Source organism: Cupressus sempervirens, unplaced genomic scaffold, assembly GCF_028749045.1.
Source record: "Cupressus sempervirens isolate cs-2001-9-10 unplaced genomic scaffold, ASM2874904v1 CseChr00s100002_01, whole genome shotgun sequence".
Taxonomy (NCBI): domain Eukaryota; kingdom Viridiplantae; phylum Streptophyta; class Pinopsida; order Cupressales; family Cupressaceae; genus Cupressus; species Cupressus sempervirens.
The window spans coordinates 575,782-586,167 of NW_028322206.1; the positions used below are offsets into that span (position 1 = coordinate 575,782).

Here is a 10,386-nt window from a genome sequence, read left to right on the forward strand (position 1 = left end):
CTTTGGAAAAATTGTCTCTGTCATTACTACTTCAATAAGACTTAATGCCTTTGCATCTTTCCTCCTTGACTCTTTCAAATGAGTCTTCTGTGCATTTGTGAGGGCAGCATACTGAGTTGGATCAGTCACATCATTGAATCCATTGACCACAAACTCCCATAAATCATTTGCAACCATTATGATTTTCATCTTCTTTGCCCATGTATCATAATTTTGTCCATTGAATGGTGGTGGCTGCTACCATATCTTTCTTGCATCTCCTGCCATGTCAAATATCCCAAGAAAAACAAATGCCCTAACTCACTGTGGATGTGGGGCCTCAAAGCTCTGATACCATGTGAGAAATATATTAAAATTAATTTAATACTCACAACCCTAACTCAAAAAACTTTGCTCGGCACTTAAATATTTGCTCGGCACATGAAGGTGTCGAGTGCCAGAAAGAAAATAGGTGCCAAGTGACAGATAGAAAATAGGTGCCGAGTTAGCTCGGCACAAGGAAGCCGAGTAAGCTCGACACACAAAAGGCAATGCTCGGTCACAATGAAATGCTCAGCACCAATGGATGCCAAGTGAGCTCAGCTCACAAAGGAAATGCTCAGCACTTGAAGAGCTCGACACACAAAAAATGCAATAGGTGCCGAGTGTTCTGTTTCAACTGAAATATTATAACTTAGAGAAAATCAACATGAATGCTTTCACCATTAAAACCAGAAAGCCAAAGCTTTAACCTTTCAAACAAACTTGTCAAATGCAATGAATAGAAGAGGAAGATAGATTCAAGTATGATTACTTGCTTTCTATTCAATCTTTCATTAAACTATTACAAAATCTGGGAGCATTCGGCTTCAACCAGAAAACCCTAAAATAACCCTAAATTGATAATACTTCAAACTTCAATAAACTTTTAAACTTGCAGCTCTAATGGCTGCATACAATGGTGCCTGGAGCAATCACTGCTTCAACAGGACGAATCTAACAATGACAAACTTACAGAGTGAACAGGGAAAGCACGCGCAACTGCAGGCACAAACTTCTTTCCTTCTTCCTTCTCTGCTCAGCTTTGCAACTTCTCTCTGATCTGCTTGATCTGCTTGAACTCTCTGAATGAATGAATAAACATTCATTTTTGTCATATCTTTCCCCCTCAACATCCAAATTCAAAATCTCACCTACCAAAAATAAATACCTACCGTTCATGGATGCCTGCGGTGACCTAACAGGGTAGATGGGCATGGGACTCGAGGACAACTTGCTGGCTCTTCAACGTTTAAGTTTTCCAACAAAAGAAGCCAGTGGAAGTGATTGCTCGAAAACCACAGTCAGCGAATAAGTTAATATCAATCCTACACCAGAATACAAAGATAAGGTGAGATAAAGGAAAGCATTAAGATAAAGCTTGCATCCCATAATAAGTATCAAATCGGAAGGGCAGAGAGATGGTGAGAGAACATAAAGTCTATCAGTGAGAACAGATTAAGTATGATGGAGGAAGAATGTAAAATATTTACTGAGGAAATACGAAGTGTTTACAGTAGTTACAGAGACAAGAAGAACAGAATCAGTAAGGACTCCATATCAGAGTTAGCGAATGAGAAGGCTCTATAAACATTCAGGTAAGTGAATATCTCTTGACTTATTTTTATCCATATCCGAAGTTGCAAATTCATAGAGGAATAAGATAATAAAGGAGAGATATATTGGGTGGAAAGCATAGAGGAGACACTAAACATATCCATACCAGTTTTCTAAAACCATTATTTGAATTCTTAAAATAAATTTAAACACATCATTTTTCAAAATTTAACAGGAAAACAATATGTAATAGCGTTATTGTTATCCACAAAACCATAATAGTTTCACAAAATCTGATAAAATCAAAGTTAAATATACAAAAAGAAAGACCACATCACTTAAAAAAGCCAAGAAAAAACAACCATGGCACTCGACATGCAAATAAAGAAAACCTGCTTACCTCACAGGAAGGAAGACCACTCTGCAAATTCTTCTTTTTCAATCTGATAACCATGTAGCAATGATGAAACCTCTATTTGTAACTTGTCAAAGCCGACATTGACTATGACCGCACCATTCCTTAAGCGATCTTGCAGTGTACGAAAGATTTCAAAATTTAATTGCTCCACTGTTTATGCAGTTGACGCTTATGCATGTACAGAGAGATACACATGTTCAGACAGTCCAAAGTTAACATTAAAATATGTTCCTCTGACACAAGAATTAAATAGATATGAATTTGGACAGACCTAATCTACTATTTTCAAAAAATATCAATGCTTGACTCTCAAGTTTCACATCCTACTTTTCCCAAGTCTCTACAATCATCACAAAATGTTATATGATAAATTCACAGAATTTAAGGGCGACCTGCCACACACATTTCTAAGAGGCATGAATTAGATGCTTTTCAGATTGTACCTTTCAACTTATTTTCCACTAAGACCACTCCTAGTAAATGCAGTTGTCATACAACACTAAGTAGAGTAGAAATGTGTCTTTTCTAAGCACTAACTTTACATCTTCATTTTTATTCACTACTTCCATAAAGCAAACAAAAAAAAACAATTGCCAAATGAAAAGTTTTAAAATTTTTTCCAACACTGACTTTCTTTGTACAATTCTATGTAAAAATCTATCAAATCAAATTTATAAAATAAGAAATTAGAAAAACAATATAGATGCATCATATTAGATCATTGTTTTGAGAAAAATAAATTGATTTCATTGAACATTAGAAAAAGACAAAAAAGACACCCACTGGATGCTATATGCTATAGTATCCTCCGTGCGGCGGAAGGAACTAATAAATGAATTGAATATGTAAAATTAAAAAATAATGAGACCACAAGCTTCATAAAATATGGAGATAATACAAGATTCATAGGACCACCCAAAGGGGAACGCTCCACATAGAAGAGGAGTCAATGGGTACTTATAGTGGACACTCGTAACTAATAGAAGTGCCAATGTGGGAAATAAAGAAGAGCATCATGGAGAGGGCCGGACCGTTGTCACCATGTGATACAGAGGCTCTGAAGAAATGTTTGGAGAAGCACAATGGAGATCGAGACAAATGCAAGCAACAGATCGAGGCTTTTAAATCTACATGCTCCTCCAAAACATCTCCCCGCCCGACTTCATTGGGAGCAAAATGAGCCTAGGTTTTCTATTTTCGAATTAGAGATTTTATTTGAAAATGTATTCATGACAGTAAATGGCATAGTAACATATTTGAACAGTAGATGGATTTCCATGCCTGCATAGTTTATAATAACGATTATAAGGGATTATTGTTTTTCTAAACAACTCGTGTTTGGTAATTAGAACCTGATTGTAGCGGCGGGAAAAATAGGGTTGGATGATATTTATTGGATTGCACTGTTTGTAGCAAGAATAACTCATTTAGTCTCAAAATCTAATTAAAAATGGCCATTGCTTGCTGAATAAATATCAAAATAAGTTATTCATTTAAATTTATTTCTGAATTCATACTTTTGGATTCATTGCGTGATTTCTGCCGTAAGATTTTTGTAAAGACAGAGAAACATGATTGATGCAAACAATACGGATGCATCCGTAGGCTCGGTACGAACTCTTTGAGGCGTTCCCCTCTACAAAACATTTAATGGATTGAGTAACGGCTTTACAAAATTAAAAAGATCTACGTGTCTTAATCATTAAGATTCATCAAATTGGTCTCATGAGCGGCTGCATGGTGCACTTGAGCCACTGCTTTCAGGGTGGAGAAGTATTTTTATTTGATAGGGTTTATGAGCACCACATGGTTGACCATGATGGTGTTGACATTTATCGAGTATAAGATAGAAAACGGTATGCAGAAGTACCATATAATTGGTATTGCATGTTTTTAAAGATGCAACAATTGGACCTGTACCTGACTTTAACAAAAAAAATGCTGAATAAGCTCCCTTGGGATATTATAGCGGTTAACCGTATGTGCACTATATAAAAGAGTCCTGCATTAATATTGATCTGAAGTTAGTATGGATATTCCAATAAATAATTTTTCAAAGCAATTCTTATTCAATTTTCATGGTTATTGATTGATAATCTCGTTCACCGTGTGGAAGGAAAGACAGTTTCTATGCTTGGCATCTTGTGTTGATAAGTACAATTAACAATGAAAGGAAGCATGCCTGGGCAAGCAGAGAGCATCAAACATACGAAGTGAAGAGAACACCAGCGTATGGCCTGAAGACACTCAAGAAAGGAGAAATATGCAGCAGAGGAGGTATCTCTTCAAGTTAGTCTCTCTTGAATTATTGTAGTGGCGTATTACCTTTCTAAAGTCTTCATTGACACTAGCAATGTACGATCACCACATAACTGTAAATTTAAAATGAGAGAGAAATGATATAAAAATAAGAACAAAACAAGAGACACAATTTTATAGTGGTTTGGCAATTGCCTACATCCACTCTCAAGCAGGGAATCCTTATGTTAATCCAATCCACTGTACACAATACAATAAATGATCGAATCATCCATTTATACATGCACATTCAGCCCTCAAGCAAAGAGCCACGAGAAGCTGAACAGTTGCATGATAGTTGGGCTTCACATTCCCAACAATCTGCCACTTGAAGCCCAACTGGCATAGCCATGTTCCGCAACATTCCATGCATTTTCAATTCCTTACACTGCAACTGGGCCCATTGAGAATTTCAACTTTGCCAAATTTTGTTTACAAGCAATTCAAATCAGTCTACTTCAAATTATATGAGGCTCATAAACTCTAGTATTCAAATATCTTCTCTTACAATCATAACAGGTTCAAACTCACCCATAAATCTATGATAAAAAACACCAATTTTTGCAAGTTAAAATGCACTCCTTCATCCATGGAAGAACCCTTGAACATACGTACAACACGGTCATATGTTCCTATGCTCCCTTTCTTTGCAGTCCTAAACAATGCATCCAGAAGGCTGTCATGTTCATTAGTTACCAAAGGATCTACCTCATCTTGCAAGAGACCACCAATAGAGAGACCCTTAATTTTGAGTTTGTTCTTGTCCAAAAAGATAAAAGTCCCTCATAAGACTCAGACTCCACCTAGTGCATGACCAACAACTCATCTTTATACTTGTTCAAACTTCTCAAACAGTGAAATCACAACCTTAATCTACAAGTCCACACATGGATGAAATAGGGTCTTTTCACTTTATTTCAGGTGGCTGATAAATGCTACCAAATGTTGGGTCATGTTGTTTAATATTACCCAATGACAAATTATCAATATCATCAGATCCTTTTGCACAAATTTTACTACCAGCACCATTACAAACTGATGTCAAACTTTAACTCAGATCACTGTTACAAATAGTCTTATCTTGATTGAGATCCAAATCAGCACCTTGAACACCATTAAAGGCAATCTCATTTTAAATCGCCTTGAGAATTGTTTGCAATTCAACTTCCTTTGTTGCAGGAGAGCTCTTGTCAATTGATAGAATTCCTTCATCTTTGATCTTACTGAGCACGGTTTCTTTGACAATAGCAGTGGAAGATAATTGGGTCTCCCCTATGTACTGCATTATTCCCTTGCCTACGTCTTGTAGCTTAGTGGCTGCAGTCCTTCACAGGGTTCATTTCTCTCATTCCCATTTCAGGGTAAGATTCAATACCTAAATCCATAAGAATTATACCAATCTCAGCTAATTCCTATTCCAATTCTTTGTTTCTTTTCTTTTCAGAAAATTCCGACTCATTTACAACTTTCTCATTTTCCTTCTCCATACATGAAATTCACTCTCTAAGCATTTAGGGTCACAATTTCTTTGTTGAGGTAATCCTCCCGATTCTTGGCCTCTTTGCTTTCTTCGATCTCTTTGCCAATTGCAGCCGCAACTGCATCAAGAGCTGAGAACGAAACAAACCTAGCTTCCTTCTTGGAATCCTTTTCTTTTGCTCCTCCATTCCACTAATGGACACAATGTCTTGGCACCATCTCCGCTCAATACTTCACCATGACTCTGATACCAATTTGTAAATCTAATATGAGCAGAGAAACGAAATTAAAATAAGAAAAATAAGAAGAAAACAAGAGCCGCAATTTAATAGTGGTTCAACAATTGCCTACATCCACTTTTAAGTAGAGAATTCTTATATTAATCCAATCTACAATACACAATACAATACATTACTGCACACATCCATTTATGCATTTGCATACAACCTTCAAGCAAAGAGGCATTCGAAGCTGAACAGTTGTGTGACCATTGGGCTTCACATTCCCAACAATCTCCCACTTGAAGCCCAACCGGCAGAACAATGCTCTACAACATTCTGTGCATTTCCAATTCTTTACACCACAACTAGGCCAATTGAAGTTTTCAACTTTGCCAAATTTTGTTCACGAACACTTTGAATCAGTCTTCTCCAATTTTATCAGACTCAATAAACTCTAGCAGCCGAATTTCTTCTCTTACAATTTTTACATGTTCAAACACATACATAAATCTATGATAAGGGCTCCGTGGAGCACTAGTCCCTGCCTTTGGCAAGATTGGTGAGAGGTGTCTGTTAGTTGGTAGGATAAATGGATAGAGTAGAGAAGAAGTACTATAGCACAGGATATGGAGAGATTCAGTGCACAGTCAATTGTATGAAAAGGTGGTTCTAAATGCAACTTGGACCTAAATCTACAATTGGCTAATGTTGATGGGTGTATGAGTTCCTTCTCCTTTGCCCATAAAATTGTTAAAAGCATCAAGTAGCTATATTTGAAAGAGTTTAAATAACAAATTATAATTCTGGTTTAGCCCTTGTCAAAAATTCTGAAACTAGGTGCTAGTTCCGTAATGTTGAAACTCAGACTCAGCAATAATACTTTTTTTAAATCTGAACTTGGACTGATATGGGAAACTCCACAAATCCTCGTTAAGTCTCATAACACTGAATATTTTTCATATTTTAAGTCTCGTGACATTGAATATTTCTCATATTTTAAGTCTCATGACACTGAATATTTCTCATATTTCAAGTCTCATGACACCGAATATTTCTCATATTTTAAAGTTGTCACCTGAATTGCATATATCACTCATAATTTTTAAACTCAACAAATTCTGACTATGGAAAATACCCTTATTGCAATAAAAAATGTCACGGACTGAATATTCAGGAAAGAAGAGAGGGGTTGTACAGAAGAGGATTCAGAAAGATATTGTGGCTATGGATCTGCAAATCTACTGTTGTTGGATCTGCTGGTGCCTATGCAGAATTGGCTCTTAAACTACTCGGTCTGTAGGTTGATAGGACATGTGCTTGTCAATGCACCACCTCTCGATGCAGGGTAATGTTGATGATTGTATGAGCTCGTCCTCTTTTGCTCATGCACGTACTAATTTTGCAAGATTCCCAGCACAAGAAAAGTAGTTTTCATGAATGCCTGCATCTCTAAATTTGTGGCTTAAGCATTGAAGGGATGTTGTCCCTAATTTCTGTTTCAAATTTCTCCCATTCTGTAGACTATGACATTGGATTTTTGCTTCAGCGGGCAATGTGGGAGAAACACACAGTAAAAGGGAATTTTAATATAACATAAAGTAATTTTAAAAAAATTGAGTGAAAAGTACATCTACATAAAACAATATGGAGTACAATAGATTCTAATCATGGCTAGATCTACCTACATCTACATTGAAAATATGTAATTGTATAATACCTTTTGTTCATGGCACAGGTTCCAGTAGTACTGAAGAGATTTACCATGTTGTCTTCAACGACTGAAGTTCACAGGGCTAATTTGGTGCCAGTAGCATCCTAGAGATTCGAACACAACACAATCTAAATGCCTAAATTTTAAGGTATTATCTCAAACAATCACATTTTGGTGCAATCTATATAATTTACTAAGAAATGTGGTCTTGTGATTGCAAGAAGGTTCTGTCACTGATAGTGATTAATAAGATACCTAACTCATGATTCTGATTATAAAACAATTTTGAACATAAAAGCAGGTAAAGTATTGTGATGTTTGTTAAAACTTCCAATCACAATTTATAACCATCAAAATTACACACAGAATATTGAAATTTTAAAAACATTAAACATGCAACATTGATTTTTTTTTTAAAGTGAAAATGATGAGCATGAGATACAAATATTTACATTTTTAATTTCCTTTGCATTTCTTGGAAATCTTACAAGCAACCTCTATACAAGTAGCCATCTAGTTGCACAAAAATATTATATTGCTGTGAGTTATAAAATTCTCTTCCAGCCATCTTTTCAATCCTAAGAAAAAAATTCTAATCTTGATAAAACAAAGTAAGTTGCAGTTTGGATCTAACTGGAAATTTATAGGTAGTTTTTTGAGATCCATTGTACAGTAACTTCATTGATAATATTTTGTGTTGGCATTGATGTAACATAGTGTACTGCAGATTGCAAAATACAGCATCTTCACAAACCAAAATTGATCGGTATCAGGCAAGCTGGTACAGTTTTCCACACTCTTTCTGATTATGCTGTATGTTCTCTTCTGTCTTTGGGACTGATTACTTCCAAAAGTTCTTGTCCATCCTTGGGAAAGTTAAGAGCATTATATCACCTGTATCAGGCACATAAAAGATAACTATGCTATTTATCAACTTCGGTAATTTATTACTTTGAGAACAAATAGACCCACTTAATAGCTAGAAGCAAATCATCTTGAAGGAAAAGAACACAACAGAAACATGCGTACATCCCTTACACCAAGAAAAGCCAAAAATGATTCTCGTTATACCAAATATATTGAATTTTGGAAAAGTTTGCAACAACGCTTGGCATCAAATATTTGGTTACTACTTTTTAAGAGTTTTGAATTTAAATATTGGAAGACATAAGCAATGGAGCAGAGGATGGCACTGATGAAAGTTGGGGTTGTGCAACTGCAGGCAATGGAGAAGGTGAAGGTAGTGACAGTAGTGGGGGTCGTACAGGTGACAACAAGGGCATATTGGATGAGTGAAAAGACATGGACTTGGGATGGGTGGCAGCTTCTTTCCCTTGTGGCAGTAGCCTGCTTTTCCAATAATGATGCTGGTGAGGGCTCCTCTGATGCTACTGTTACATACCATCTAATGTCGGAAACTCATCTGAGAGTCAAAGGGTTTAAAGCCATGAGAAGACCCCAGGAAAAAAAAGGAAAGAATTGATCAAGCTTTTGATCCAACAACAACTTTGTGGTCATTTTAGTAATAGTAACCATGCTAACGAAAGAATGATCTCTGCTGTAACATAGTATAAGTTCTGTCATGCAAGAAAATTAATCAGCTACATCAACCCCTTAACTCATATCAAAACTTGATCATCACCCATTACACAAGCATTCTATGAGAGAAATATGGAATTATCCTTATCAGATTGAGGATGTTTCAACAACTCCGATGGGCTAAACAAATTATTATTCTATTATTTATAGAGAGAATCCAATCTAGTAATTGGATCATTAGACAATTTTTTCTGGCTTACTAGCCAGTTGTCAGCGGTGAACTTGGGTGAGAGGAATAGAATGTTACATATCTATATAATTGTAGGTGTCATACTATATTTTGGGACATTCCCGAGTATTTACTGAAGAAGTACCTTACTTATCATGTCCATGGAAGGAAGGGATTTCAACACCGAATTAATTTTTTTCAAAATAAATTTGGCCTAAATGAGTAAGGGAAATTGAACAAGAATACATAAACTATTTGACAATCATATTAGAACTGTGATAGGAAATCTGCATTACATTAGTTTTGTACAAAATTAATGGTATGCCTATGTCCTCAAATGAAAAGAAAATAACATACCTACAAAGCATGGATATGTGTATATCCATACAAAGAGAAATTTCAGAAATCAATTGAGATGTGGCAGTTCATACCCTAGTAGGAATTTTTGTTAGAGTAATTATTTTGTTTCACTTATTAATTAGATCATCTTGATTTAGTTAATTAAAGTGGTTTATTACTCTAGTTCTTAAGCTTGCTTTTAGGTGCATATAATTAATATTTTATATTAATTATAACGCGCAAACCTAGTTAGGGTTTCGTGATTCCTTTTATAAGGATTCACCTCTTTGTATTTTTTCATTCACTTATTGGATCAATATAGAGATTGCTCTTTGCATGTCCATAAGATGTCTTTGGCCTTTTGGCCTCCATGATTTTTTCTTGCTTCTGTTCTTTGCTTTTTCCATGTGACAGGGTTATGCATGCAAGTGTTCATGGGAGATTAGCTTTTCACCTAATCTAACATGGTATCAGAGCCATCTTGCTGCTCGCTGTTCGTGTATTGTTGAAGTGTTTTAGAAGCAGGAGTTTTTCAAGGGTTTCAAAAGTTTTTGATGTGGATTTAGGGGGGACCTTT

General features: G+C 35.8%; 1 long non-coding RNA gene across 1 annotated transcript; it reads left to right on the plus strand.

Moving 5' to 3' along the window:
• Positions 1-2,863: 2,863 nt before the first annotated feature.
• On the plus strand, positions 2,864-9,486 carry LOC149527853 (uncharacterized). Its single transcript, XR_016359629.1, has 4 exons — positions 2,864-4,270; positions 7,727-7,850; positions 8,430-8,483; positions 8,925-9,486. It is a non-coding gene; the product is annotated as an uncharacterized LOC149527853 (long non-coding RNA).
• Positions 9,487-10,386: the final 900 nt, after the last annotated feature.